Source organism: Arvicola amphibius, chromosome 4, assembly GCF_903992535.2.
Source record: "Arvicola amphibius chromosome 4, mArvAmp1.2, whole genome shotgun sequence".
Classification (NCBI taxonomy): Eukaryota; Metazoa; Chordata; class Mammalia; order Rodentia; family Cricetidae; genus Arvicola; species Arvicola amphibius.
In genome coordinates this window covers 32,151,797-32,166,118 of record NC_052050.1, presented here as the reverse complement: position 1 = coordinate 32,166,118, position 14,322 = coordinate 32,151,797, and positions in this window count along the sequence as shown.

Genomic DNA, 14,322 nt, shown 5'->3' with positions numbered 1-14,322 from the left:
CAGTCTTCTAGCAAAGGAGAGATTTCTTGTGGAAAGCAGGGTGCTTGTTTCTCTGTACCCCTTAGCCTTCACCTGTACATCGGTCCCAGAATTAGGCAGTCAAAGCTCAAGCAGGGTAGGGAGTCACCTTGAGTGGTGTCGGGGTGGGCCTGTCTCTGGAAAGGTTGGGTTGGGCTGGGCTGGTTTAAGGAGAAAGTTGCTGAACCTCTGCATAGCAATGGGAAAGAAACCTGGCGGGACAAAATTGGAGCTCCTTGTGTCAACTCTGCAAAACAAAACAGTAAATAAAGCTGTGGCTTGTGAGGCAGGCTTCTTACACGGGATTGCCTGATGATAGCTGTCCCAAAGAACTCTAGGAGACCTCAAAGGCCGCTGAAACCTTACACAGAAAGTTCCGTAAAGACGTTAGCCTCACTCCGCTTAACTTGGGGCTGATGCTACTCTTGTTATTGCTCATTGCGATGGAGGGCTATTGTTTCAATACGACTAATGTAGCTTTTTTTTTGTTTTGAAAATTGTTTGCTTCTTCCTCTTTGAACATTCCTACAGCTTATGATGGCATCTGGATCCCATTATGAAGCTGGTGTCACATAAGTATTGTTATATTTTAGGGCATCTCTGCTTGCTATTCAGATCGAGGGTCATCATACCAAGTTGTAGAGATGAAATAAAAAGCCAGTAAAAGAGAAGGTAAAGGGAGAAGCCCTGAGTGGTTCCAGGGAAGGTAAAATCTGGAACTCAGTGCCAAACCAGCAAACTTGAGCTCCATAGCTGAGACCCCCCCCCCCCCCCCCCACCGCACAGTGCAAAGAGAGAACTGACTCCCGGAAGTGGTCCTCTGGCCTCCTCTGCACTGTGGTGTGCTTGCAGTGTGCGTACAAACACACACACACACACACACACACTAAATAAGAAATAAGAAGAAATGGATGGGCATTAAGAGTTTTGTGAGAAATTGCATTTAGTATTTCACTTAGCCAACACTGAGAGCCCCTACCCAGGAAGTGAGTTTGTTCTTTTAAGGTGCGCATAGATAAATACGGTCCCGGTTCAGATGGACTTAGTACACAAAGGGTGAGACTCATACGTATTCAAAGGGCTGCACTAGAGTTTAGTCATTGGCAGGCGTTTCTGGAGAGGGCCCCAGCTCTCTGTCACAGTGAGTGGAGGCACATAGTAAATATCTGTTTGTTCGGTTGTGAATTTTCTCCCGGTCCTGCTCCATCCCAGCTCAGCCTTGAATTGCGAACCTTTACTCTGGTAACACAGAAACATGTTTTCAGTATGAGATGCTCCCCAAAGACTTCTGTACTGGCTTGGAGAGGAGCAGACTAGCGCTTGCCTAGATAGTAGGCACAAAGCCCTGGGCTTGACAACTAGTATTCCATAATGGTGGCTCATGCCTGGAATCCTGGCATTCAGGAGGTAGAGGCAGGAGGACCAGCTGTTTAAGGTCATCCTCAGCTACCCAGCAAGCTTGAGATTTAGCTTGAGTTACGAGACCCTTGCCCAAAAAACACCACCACTGTGTAAGGCTTGATTCCGAGCTAGTGGCACAATTTCAGTTTCTGGATATCTTATGAGGCAGTGACTCTCTGGAGGAAGCAGGTCACGGCTTTATTATGCCGTGAAAGGACCCGAGTGTGCCAGGGGACACAGATGCTTCTCTCACCTCTCCCACCTTAAGGGATTTATTTATGATCTCATCATATACCTAATGTTAGTGGCCCTAGGTCCAGGGATGTGGGAAACAAAATATGCAAAGCACATTTTGTGCTTGTATGTGTGTGTATGCGTTCACACACGTGTGTGCTTGTGGGGGTCAGAAGTCAACATCAGCTGTTTTCCACTGTCTTTTTTGAGGTAGGGTCTCTCGCCAAACCTGCAGCCCATTGATGATCTGATCTGGTTGACCATGGAGCCTGTAAGTCTCTGTCTTCCAGGGCTGGGATTACAGGTGCATGCTGCATGCCTGACTTCTTCTGCATGGCTGCTGGGAATCTGAACTCAGCCCCTCATGGTTTTGCAACAAGGGATTGACCCATTGAGCTATCTGCCCTGCATCCGAAGGCCGATTTATTTATCTATTTTTCTAATTATCTGTCTATTTATTTATAATCTATCTACCTACCTTCCTATTTATTTATAATCTATTTATTTGTTTAACATACATGCCATGTCGTGAGCCTGGAAGTCAGAGGACAGTTGGCAGGAGTTGGTTCTCTCCTTCCACCACGTGGGTTCCATGTATTGAACTCCGGTTGTCAAGAGTTTTCTCCGCTGAGGCGTCTTTTTAGGTCTCTTGTAACCACTTTAGAACCCAGAACCCAGTGTGGTTTCACACATTCACACGTTGTGCACCCAGCACCACTGTTCAGTTCCCGTCGTCTCACCACCCTGAGCGAGACCCTATGTCCCTTGAGCTGTCATTCTCTGTTTCTAATTCTTTCCCGTCTTCAGTAACATCTTGTTACGTACGAAATGGCCTGTTCCGGATATTTCAGATACACTGAGTCCTATAATGTTTTTGTCTCTGATTTCTTATACATAGCATATGATTTCAAGGATATCATCACTGTAGCATGCATGAACATTCCTTTTTGGAGGCCAACCAATATTCCATTGAGTGGATCTATGTCCCACCTCATGTTTAGTAGTTGATGGGTCTTTGAGTTCCTACCACGCTTTAGCTCTCCCTAGTGGTGTAAACATTCAGGTACATGCTTTTGTTTTGTTTTTGTTATTTATTCATTCATTCATTCATTTATTTATTTGTTTGTTTGTTTATTTATTATGTATGCAGTATTCTGTCTGTGTGTATGCCTGCAGGCCAGAAGAGGGCACCAGACCCCATTACAGATGGTTGTGAGCCACCATGTGGTTGCTGGGAATTGAACTCAGGACCTTTGGAAGAGCAGGCAATGCTCTTAACCTCTGAGCCATCTCTCCAGCCCCATGTTTTTTGTTTTGTAACTGCTTTCAATTCCTCTTGGTCCCTACTTAGAGAGGGAATTGCTGGATTGTACGTGATTTCCATTGAGTTTTGTTGTTATTGTGTGTATGCACATTTGTGTGTGTGTGTGTGCACGCGCGCACGTGTGCACAGTGAGTGGATAAAGGTCATAGGACCACCTTTGGGGTGTAATTCTCTAGGAACGCCACCCACCTTATTTTGAGTCAGGGTCTTCCATTAGGCTGGACTGGCTGTCCCATGTGCCCCAAGGATCTGCCTGTTTCTACCTGTGATTGCAAGTGAGTGCCATCGCAGTACAACCAACTTTAAGCCAAACAAAACATTTTTATGGGTTTCAGGACTTGAACTCTGGTTCCCAGGCTTGCAGGGCAAGCATCTTACTGAGCCATCTCCCCAGGCTTGTATTGTACTTCGAGAGAGTTTCTGTTCTCTACTGCAGCTGCCCCATCTCTCACTCCCACCAGAAACACACAAGCATCAGGGCTTCTCACGCTCTTGCCAACAGCTTGTTATTTCCCACTTAAAACAAACACACCTGGTGGGTATGAAAGGGAGTTCACTGGGGCTTTGATTTCTTTAAAGCCTAATAATAATTTTGAGCATCTTTCCATTTGCTTATTGGCCAATTTGGTATCTTTTAAGGGGAGAGCTCTCCAAACCTGTGCTTGCATAAACTTTCAGTTGTCTTTTGCTGTTTTGACAGGCTAATGTCCATACTCAGAGCAAGGCTTACTAAGGGTAGAATTTGGGACAGGTTGTAGAATGTTCTGTGCCTGGATTTCCCTTTCTGTTCAATGGGGATAACGATAGAACCTACTGCCACGGTCTTGCAGTGGTGAAACTTTAGGACCCTTGCGTGGCCCCATGGTGGGCTTTTGCTGTGTAACAGATGCCCTTATTCCTCAGGGGCTGAAACTAGCCAGGGTGACTGGACACCACACTGCAGAGATTAGTAACTGCTGGGAAGCAGATACGATGGTGATGCAACAGAGAGTAACTGGAAGGCTATTTTGGGTTTGGGTGCACAGGGAAGGCTTTTCGGAGGAGGTGACACTTGAGCTGACACCGGAATGACAGGAAGGATCCAACCTCATGAGGATCCATGTACAGGAAGAGCACTCCCGGCTGAGGGAACGGCTCGGGTAAAGGTCTGCAGACAGACTCGAGCCTTACAGAGCTGCTCAAAGGGAGAAGGGAGGACAGGTGGTTTTTCAGCATGTGAGGGTCCTGGTGACAGTCACAGTGTGGGAAGACAGCTGCCTTGACTCAGGAAGCCAGGATGTGCAGGGTCTCTGCTCATTACCTAGGAAGCCTGAGATAGTGACTGAGACCATCTGGCAGAGACCTTCATTTTCTCACGTCAAAAACAGAGTTTGGTGGGCTTGTGAGTTGGCTCAGTGGGTCAAGGTACTTTCTGGCAAGGCTTGTGACACCAGTTCAATCTCTGGAACCCACATGGTCGGAGGAGAGAACAGACTCTGGCCAGTTGTCTTCTGACCTCCAGATGTGGGCCGTAGCACATGCGTGCCTCCCCCTCCTCCACAGAGACACACACTAAGTGATGAAAACAGTAAAAAAAAAATGTGGTCATATTTACTCCTATGTAGTAAGACTTCTCTATAACATGCATGAACTAAACTAAGGAGAGAGGCTTCCATTTTCAGATGTGAATCACAGGGCTCAGCTGAGGTCTACAGACCATACTGGCTCCAAAATGAAGGGGCAATGAGGCTGTACCCGAAAACTCCTCTTCTTGGGCTAGTCCTGGAGGGCACAAGGTATGCGTCCACCTCAGCGTTAGGGTTCACGGAGCTCTTGCCCCTCCTCTGGCTCTCCCATTTTCCTAGAACCTTCCCTCAAACTAGCTCCGGTTTGATTGAACACCCTGCATGCTGCGCTTGAGGCTCCAAAAGTGAGCGGTGTTCTGGGAAAGCAAGGTGCAGAGAAGAGCTTGGGGTCTAGAGCCTGCTACACTCTGCCATCATCCTGGGCACCTCTTTGATGGTACCCGCAAAGCAGGGGGCCCAGTGCCGTGACTGAGAGACAGGTTGTCTGGGCTTTCTTCTGGATTCATCCTCCCTAACTATTACGCCTTTCTAGGTCTCAATTTGTTCATCTGTGATGTGTTGGTATAGTCCTAATTGCATATTGAAAGCACATGGATAATTTTACAAGTCTCTCTGTGTGTGTGCGTGTGTGTTCATGTGCGCGCATGTGTGTGCATGTATCCATCTGCCCCCATCTCCGCAATGCTGAGTTTACAAGTGTACCAGGATCTTTTTATCTTTTTAATGTCTATATGTGTATGTATATGGGTGTTGGGTGCATGTGTGGAGGCCTGAGGTTGGTGTTGGGAAACTTCTTTGGTTGCTCCTCACTTGAACTCAGAGCTCACTCACAGGTGAGCCTGGTTAGCCAGTCTGCTCTGGAGAACACCTGTAACAACCAGGAACCCACTTGGCATTTATGTGGGTTCTAGGTATCAAAACTCAAGCCTCATGTTTGCATAGCCAGTGCTTTAACCATTTGGGTCATTTCTCCAACCTCCCCGGACACGTGGGCGCTAAGGGATTGGAACGCTAATCCTCATGCCCGAGCAGCAAATGCTCTTACCCACTGAACCACCTCCCCAGCCCCGTGTTATATGGGGGCACTCTCTCTTTTTCCCACTTATTCCCCCCAAAACTTAGAAACTTGCCTTAGCTGAGCCCAGGAGCCCCTCCTAAGGTTCCTAGGAAACTGTTTTCTGGAACGGACTAAAGGAGGGAAAATTGCTTCTATGGTTTGGACGGGAAAAGGGACGTGGTGTGTGTGTGTGTGTGTGTGTGTGTACTCGTGCGTGAGTGTGCTGGGATAGGCGGTGGAGACACATCACGGGCCACACCCACGCAGGCACACACTTGTTTGCTCTGTAACAATCTGTAATTGAGGAAGGGTGGGCACAAGGCTTCAAGGGCTCGGCCGGCCACTAGGGGTCAGTATGTCTCCGCTGCAGGCGCCGGCGGGCGGCTCACCTGATTGCTGCAGAAGCCATCTGACAGATCCCGCCCGACTGTGTTCAACACCTCTTGCCTTGTACTGGCGGGGTGAGGGTGTGTGTGTCGCGGGGATCTTTCTCTGTAGTGAGGTAGAGACCCTAGACAGCCTAAATAACATGCTTTCTCTTTGCAGGAAAATGCAGAAGGTAGTCAAACTGTCCTGTCTTTAGCATTCCTTGGTGAAGGGAGCACGGATCGTATTGTGGTTTCTGCCTTGGTTATCTTGGTGCCGCCGAGGATGGCACCGGGGGTGGGGTGGTCCGCTGAATTCTTCCTTTTCTATTTTCTCCCTAGGCGAGGAGGAGGGTGTTAATGCCGGTTGGCAGTTACATGAAACCGAGGCGGATGGTGACGGGGTGTGCTAACCAACAAGGGCAGGAAATAGTGTCATATTTTCTGGAGAGCGAACCGCTCCCAGGAGACGGACTGCAGGATTCCACCCGGAGACTCTTGGAAGAGGTGGCGGGGCAGACAAGAAGTCCCGCATAATCGCTTCTCTCTTCTTTCAGTTTCTGGGGCCTCTGTACAATGACAGACTCCACTTTATCCCCGGTCTGGCTAACTAGCCAAAGGACTGGCCATAAAAAGAAAATAAATCCACTCTGATCTGATGTCACTTCAGCGTTTAGTTATTCTTTTGTTGAGAGTGTGCTCTGGAAATAAGACTTCAGGAACGGAGCTACATGCTTGGGACCTAGACCAAATCTGATCGGTGTTAGTTTTCATCCCCAAGTCCAACCACTGGGCAGATGGGTCAGGGATAAGTGGTCCCCTTCCCTCACTATATCGAACATCCTCCACACTCTCTTCTACCATGACTTTTCTAGTTCCTTCCACAAGGATCCAACTTCTGCCTGCCTGCCTTTCTCTGAACTTGAGTCATGTACAGTGAGCACTCTGAAGCCTGACCTGGCTTCCATATTTTTCTTTGTATTTCAGTTACTGTGCCTGATACACTGTTAGTAGGATGGATATATATATATATATATATATATATATATATATATATAATATTATATTATATTATATTATATTTTGTAGTGAAAAACAGGGCAAGAGCCTTAACTCCTGTACTGGAAATAGTGACCAGTGGATACTGAACTAGTTCCTCCTTGTCAGAAGGACTGTCCCCACTTTCTCTTATTTCATACCGGTAACTGTTGCACTGCCCCCCACCCCCCCAGGATCTGACACGTGCGGGACAGGGCTGCAGACCTGGCCTCCTGTCATGCAGCAGGCCTCTCCCTTCTGGGACAACCTGCATTCCTTGCCCCTCATGGAACATGCGCTGACTTCTGTGGCTGGAAATCATATGTGCCCTCCCTTGTTCTCACCGCAAAGATTCAACTCTTAAGGCCAGGGTGGCTTTTCTGCAGCTCTCTGGAGAGAAAGGAGAAATCAGAGGTGGGGGAACTAAGGCTCCAGGAGTGACCTAGAAAGATGGCCACAGGGCTTGAATCTTCAGGGACACTGGCCATAAAATCTGCAGTCTTTGCTTCCATTCCTGAAGGGCTTGTCCTTTTACCTTTCTTAAACAATGGAGCACCTTACACCTCCCTCTTATTTATTTGTAAAGTAGTGGTTCCTGTAGGAACGAACAATGCAAACCAGGTCTGTTGGTGCAGGCCTGTAATTCTAGCTACTCAGGAGGCTGAGGCAGGAGGATCCCAAGTTCAAGGCCAGCCTGGTCAACTTAGCAAGACCTTGATTCAAAAATAAAAATTAAAAAAATAATAATTAAGAAAAGGTCTGAGGAGTCCGTTGATATAGTGCTTGCTTAGCATGTATGAGGTTCTAGACTCAAACCTCAGTCCTGGAAACCAAACCAAACCCAACCCAACCAAACTCAAACCCAAACAATACACCAAGCCAGGAGCTCACCCCTCTGAGGGGACAAAGATAGCATTGGACGCTCTGAGCCGTTCATCTTCTGTATTTTATTAAAACCTTCAAAACGGCAGAGAGTGCCCATCTAAGGCCTGGTACTAAACACATTTGGGGCATAGCTACTTTGGGTGGACACACATTCACGTTGAGGAGGCCAGCCAGCTTCTCCGGATGGATATAAATACTCTGAGAGGGGAAAGCCAAGACCAAAGGCTCAGGCCGTCCTGCGCCGCCGGCACTGGCTCATGTTCTTCCTGTGAGCGAGGCAGTTTGACTGATACCTAGTCCTTCCTGAGAGCAGGGTGAACCCACTACAACCACATTTTTGTCAGTGTTCCCAGTAGTGTCACCGGATACCACGTTCTCGGTGGCTAGAGTGCATGCTCTTGCCTTCCTTGAGAAAGTGGGTGGGGAGGAGGCCTTGATCTTGGGAATGGGAAGGAGATGCTTGGGGTGAGGGGTGACACTGATCTTGGTGACTGCTTGAGAGTGGCTTTTGTGGTTGTTGCTTGGTCTCTCAATAATCATGTGCCACTTGCTGGACCCTTGGGCAGTGCAGTAGGTGTGTGGATGTTGGTGGGTGTTTGTCTCCATGGAGGTTGCAGCTCAACTGAGCCCACCTAATGGAGAGAGGCCTTTTTATACTGAACGTTGGGATGGAGAACACAGGAGCTCAGGGTGCACTGGGGATTACATGGGACTGAGGGACTCTATCTTAGCGTCCCAGAAGATTATTGTCTAAGCTGAATGGTGAGGAATGAACAGGAGCTGAGAGCCTGGCAAAGAGGAAGCAGATCGCTCCTCCAGGCTTGTGTTACTTGGTCCAGCACGATTCCCCTCCTACTTTTTGTGCATATATGTGTAGCACATGTGTGGGTGTGTATGCATACACGCGTGTGTGTGTGGAGGCCAGAGGTTAGCATCAAGTGTCTTAGCTATTCTCCACTCCACCATTTTCTTCTGAGTCTCACTATATAGCTCTAGCTCGCCTCTCCACATAGATGAGGCTGGCCTTGAACTCAAGAGTGACGCTTGCTTTTTGAGTGCTGGGATTAAACACAAAGCCACCACAGTTTGAGTTTGCTCTCTCTCTCTCTCTCTCTCTCTCTCTCTCTCTCTCTCTCTCTCTCTCATTACAAAAGTTTAATTAGCAAAAAGTGTCATATAAAAGTATGTATGATCCGATTTTTTTGTCATAGCAAACAAGGCCCTTTGGGGAGGGTTATGGGCTGCCCTGCTGAGCAGCCATTGTTTAAGTTTGTCCTGAGACTTCTAACAGGACAGGACGAGCCGCTGCTTTCCCGGTGTCACTGGGCTGCCCGTTAGTTACTGTCTCCACACCCTCATCAGTCACAGCATCCGTAAAGGGGTCAAAGTCTCGCAGCGTTCCTTATGCTCTTCGGCCACCGTTTCATCGCAATAACTTCTTGCCCGTGCATTTCTTCGGTCAGGCAGGTGGTCTCACTTCTAGAAGCCTCCACAGTGGGCTTGGCCCCGCTTCACACCAGTGGGGGGGCCTCACTCTCTCCTCCACCTTCTGCTTTTGAGACAGGGTCTCAGTGAACTTTGAGCGGGTCAGTTGTGATAGCCTGGCTGGCCAGCCTCCCCCAGGGATCGTCGTGTCTCCTCTTTATTGATGCTGGCATCACAACAAGCTCCTCTGTGTTCAGCTTCTTAACTTAGATTCAGGGGGACCGAAACTCAGGCCTTTTTTGCTTGCACAATAAGCACCTTATTGACTGAGCCGCCTCCCCAACCTCTTTTATGGGGATATTTATTTTCCCAGCTGACCCTGCTATACCGACTGCTGACATCATGATGTGAAAAGACTTTGGAAATCGAGGTGTTTGGGCAAAGACTTCCGTACCAACTATGGCCAAAAATCTACGGAGGTGGTAAGGAAGAGCAAAGTCTGTTTAAAATTACAGAATTTTAAACAAGGAGTTGGCCACCGGGGTGGCCTGCCATCTTGGTATTCCTTCGTTTGTGTTTCTGGAGGTAGGGCTTCCAGTGAGAACTGGGAAAGCCTTAGCATCTGGGATGAATCGGCCAGTCTGGAGCTCAGCGAAACTGACCAGTCATCTTTACCAGCTGTTCTCAGTCCAAGCCGTCCAGCTGGGAATGCTTCTGAGTCCCCAGGGGCCACGGGGACGTACGAGGGAGTCTCTGCCAAGTAGCGGTGACTAATAGGATTGAACTCCCTTCACCGACTGGTGAGGAAGCCAACAATTGGGACAGCAGCAGATCTCTTCAAGGGTGTGCGGAGAAAGTGGTAGAGTAGGTTCCTGTTAGCTTCAGTTCATCTTCCCCTGCACCCCCAGCTGAGGATCTCTGTGCTCTTCTGTCTTTCTTCCACAGCCTCCACTGCCTTCAAATTATCTGTAATGATGCTAGAGCAACTGAAGGTTGAACGACATTTCTTAAGTCAAGACATTGTCCTAGGACTTTGTGTGTATTAATCTCTGGTTTTTACCATAGTAGACACTATCATTATTTGATTTTGATCCTTTTAGAACGGAGGGATCAAGGAGTTAAGGCACTTGACCAAGGCCTTCTGGTTACTGTCACAGGACAGACTTGTAACCCAGGCTGTCTGACTGGGGAGCCTGTGGGCCCTTCTCTCTCTGTGCCCATTGCATCTAGCCACACTGCCTGTGAAGCATCTTCTCCAGAGGGCACTATCCATCTGGGTTCCCGTGCAGCACTGGGAAGGGTTCAGAGAGCGGCCTCTCAGGACCTGAGGTCAAATTCCAGCTCCAGCATTCGTTCAAGATGCGCAGGCCTCACCTCTAACAGGTGTGAAAATGAGAACATTGTCACCATCGTTATATTTGATATCGCCTTCATGACTGCTTTTCTTTTTTGTGCCTGGTTGTCGTAACAACCACACATAAGACTGCATCAAAGAACTCCACGGACCGCCAACTTCAAAACTGACACTAGCTTCTGTAAGCAGACTGGGTGGGAGGAGATGCGGTTCAAGGCTTGAAATCGAAGTGTGAAGCCCACCATGGAAAGACAGCAGCTGACCATTGAAAAGGTCTTAATTAAATGTCTAGATGCAGGGTATGAAGGCTGGAGAGATGGCTCCGTGGTTAAGAGCACTGGCTGCTCTTACAGAGGTCATGAGTTCAATCCCCAGCAACCACATGGTGGCTTACACCTGTCTGTAACTCCAATTCCAGGGGATCCTATGCCCTTTTCTGGTCTTCTTGGGCACTGAATGCACATGGTACACACACACACACACACACACACACACACACACACACACACACACACACACACGCTTTCTCTCTCACACACAGACAAAAACATCAATATACATAAAACAAAATAAAATACATCATTATAGAAAATGTCTAGATGGAATTGGGATGTTGCCAGGTTGGTATAGTGCTTGCCTCCCATCTGTGAGACTCTGGGTTCAATCTCCAGCTTGGCGTAAAACGTGGATAGTGGATTGTGCCTGTAAGGAAGGTCAGAAGTTCAAGGCCATCTTGGGCTACAAGAGACTCTATCTTATACAGGACAAATCTACAGCAGCGATATAAACAGTAAAGGTTCAGCGACACTTGTTGGATGGGTAAATAAACAACACGGGTTGGAAACACTGCTGAAAGACCTGGCCCAAAACAAAATAAAGCAGCAACCCCCTCTCACACACAAACCCACAGGTTTACAGATGACAGCCCAGGTGACTCACAGGAGCCAGCCTTCCCGGCAGCAGACTCTGGGTGAGGCAGGGAGTCCTTTAAGTTGAGCCTCACTTCCCACCTTCGGCATTCCAGATGGTGAAGATCAAGCCATGTGTTTTCTCAAAGGCCTCAAGTGCTCAGGGCTGGGCTCTTGGGTCTCTGCCAGTCACCATTAGTGGTGGAAAGACACAGTTTAAAGAGAATCAGTGGTGGCCACTTAGAACATGGCGATTCGTATTTCTCCACGGTTGCTGAGTCAAAGAGCTGGTGAAGGAACTGGGAGTGTTTGCAGCTCAGCGAGAGAGCGCTTCTTTAGCATGCGAGAGGGCTTGGGCTCAACCTTGGGGCTGTCAAAGGGAGTTGGGGAATCGCTAAGTGTGGCTGTGAAATCTTCCTTTAGTTTCAAACCTCTCTGATGCATTTTGTAGGTAGAAGGATGCTCTTCAGGACCCATTATAACCTGCCTGATGCAGCCCTTGCAGTGTGTGCGAGTCTCTCTTTCAGCCAGTCCTGTAAACTCTTCTTGCTTTGGAAAAAGACACCCCAGTAGAGGAATTAACCCTCATCTAGTCTTCTTGCGGATCCCATCCCCAGCCAGCAGATACTCATTGTTGACAGAGTTTTTCCTTCAGAAGCCCAGAGGCCAAGAACTTGGTTTCTGTTTTTTTCGGTGCAACCACTGGCCCCTTCTCCTTCCACCCCCAGTTTCTTGCATCTTCTTTTTTCTTTTTTTTGACATTTACTGGGCTCTACATTTTTCTCTGCTCTCCTCGCTGACTTTCCCCTTCCCCCTTGAACCCTCCCCCAAGGTCCCCATGCTCCCAATTTACTCAGGAGATCTTGTCTTTTTCAACTTTCTACTTCCCATGTAGATTAGATCTATGTAAGTCTCTCTTAGTGTCTGCATTGTTGTCTAAGTTCCCTGGGATTGTGGTTTGTAGGCTGGCTTTCTTTGCTTTATGTTTAAAAACCACCTATGAGTGAGTACATGTGATAATTGTCTTTCTGTGTCTGGATTACCTCACTCAAAATAATGTTTTCTAGCTCCATCCATTTTTCTGCAAAAGCTTCTTGCATCTTATCTACGGGGACTGTAAAACTCTGTCAACTTGAGCCTGCTGTTGAAACCGTGGAATAATGCCTGTGTGATGAATTTCGGGGTCACCGGGAGACCCTCTAATTTCTGGGAAATAACAAGGTGTGTGTGGCCACATTGTGTAACACGTCCTCTCTTCTACCCCAGCTCCATGCCGTGAACTGTTTACTTGCAGTCTGAGGGCATATTTACCATCCGGGCAACACCAGACTCTGTCAAAGAAATCTACTCAGAGTAGGATGTGCTGGGTGTCTCGCCTTTCTAAAAATGACAGTTACCTCTTTTTAATTTTTTTAAATGAATCTTTTTAGGTGCTATGTTCACAGTGCAAACAGCTCAGAAAGGATACTGGTGCAGAGTCAAAGTTTAAGTCAGGGCAGATGTGTTGCATGGAAACAAGACGCTGGGTCCAGTTTTCTTAAGAAAGGAACTACCTGTCTCCTGGGCCCCTCTGCTGTGAGTCCCTGGAGCCCATGAGTAGGGACCAGAGTACTGATTTGCTGAGTAAGCACCCGCCTGGTGTTTGGGTGGCTCAGCGCCAGTCATGCCCAGCAAATGGAGGAAAGTCCCGTGATACAGAGTGGTTGCCTCCAAAGTCAATTGCTGAAGGAATGCTTTTGGGGGTGAGATTGGAGAACACACCCCTCCCCTCCTTCTCTTTAGACACCATTCACATTTTGTGGCTTCCGATATTAATAACGAAGCCGGGCGGTGGTGGCGCACGCCTTTAATCCCAGCACTCGGGAGGAAGAGGCAGGCGGATCTCTGAGTTCGAGACCAGCCTGGTCTACAAGAGCTAGATCCAGGACAGGCTCTAAAAAAGCTGCAGAGAAACCCTGTCTCGAAAAACCAAAAAAAAAAAAAAAAAAAAAAAAAAAATGAATCTGAACACAATATTCAGGCAAAATACAATTTCCTTATTCAAAACAAGGTACTGCCTCGGGGTCCCAAGACGGTGTCTTGGAAGTCCATGATCTCTTACAAAATAGCCTGCTTGAGGGCTCAAGGGGGAAGGGGCCAGGGCCGGGTTTCCTTCTGAAATCTGTGACAGATTTCACAGGTGGCTGCTGGTGTGGAGGGGAGGAAAGGAAGCTGGGGAAGTGCACTCGAGGGTTAGCTGACCTGGAGACACTGGGAAATGAATAGAAATGCTTCCAGGAGCCCATGTTTGTGATTTTGGAGGTCTTGGCTTGCAGTCTGGCAGACAGCGGAGAGGAGTTGCAGAGGGCCATTATACTCACCAGATCCTGGGGACTTGCCACAGCAGGGAGTGAGGATGTTCCCAGAGGGCTGTGCTGTGGAGAGGGTCTCTGGGTGTTGGGAAGAGGTGGGGTAATTTGGGAAAAACCTAGCAAAACAATGGAAAGCTGTGGAGTGAAGGACACCACCTTCACCTCAATGCTGCAGCAGCAAGCAAGGTCACCAGCATCACAGGGATCCTCCTGGATTTGTGTTTCTTGTAGGAAATTAGTAAAGAATGCTGGACCTGTGTCCCCACCACCTATTGTGGGACGACACCTATGGAAACACTGATAGAAATAGAATCAGGAGGGGGGGCAGTGAGAATTGTCACCGATTGTAAGGACAAGGTCTCGATTCATACAAGTTAGGATGTCATTGGTTTAAGCA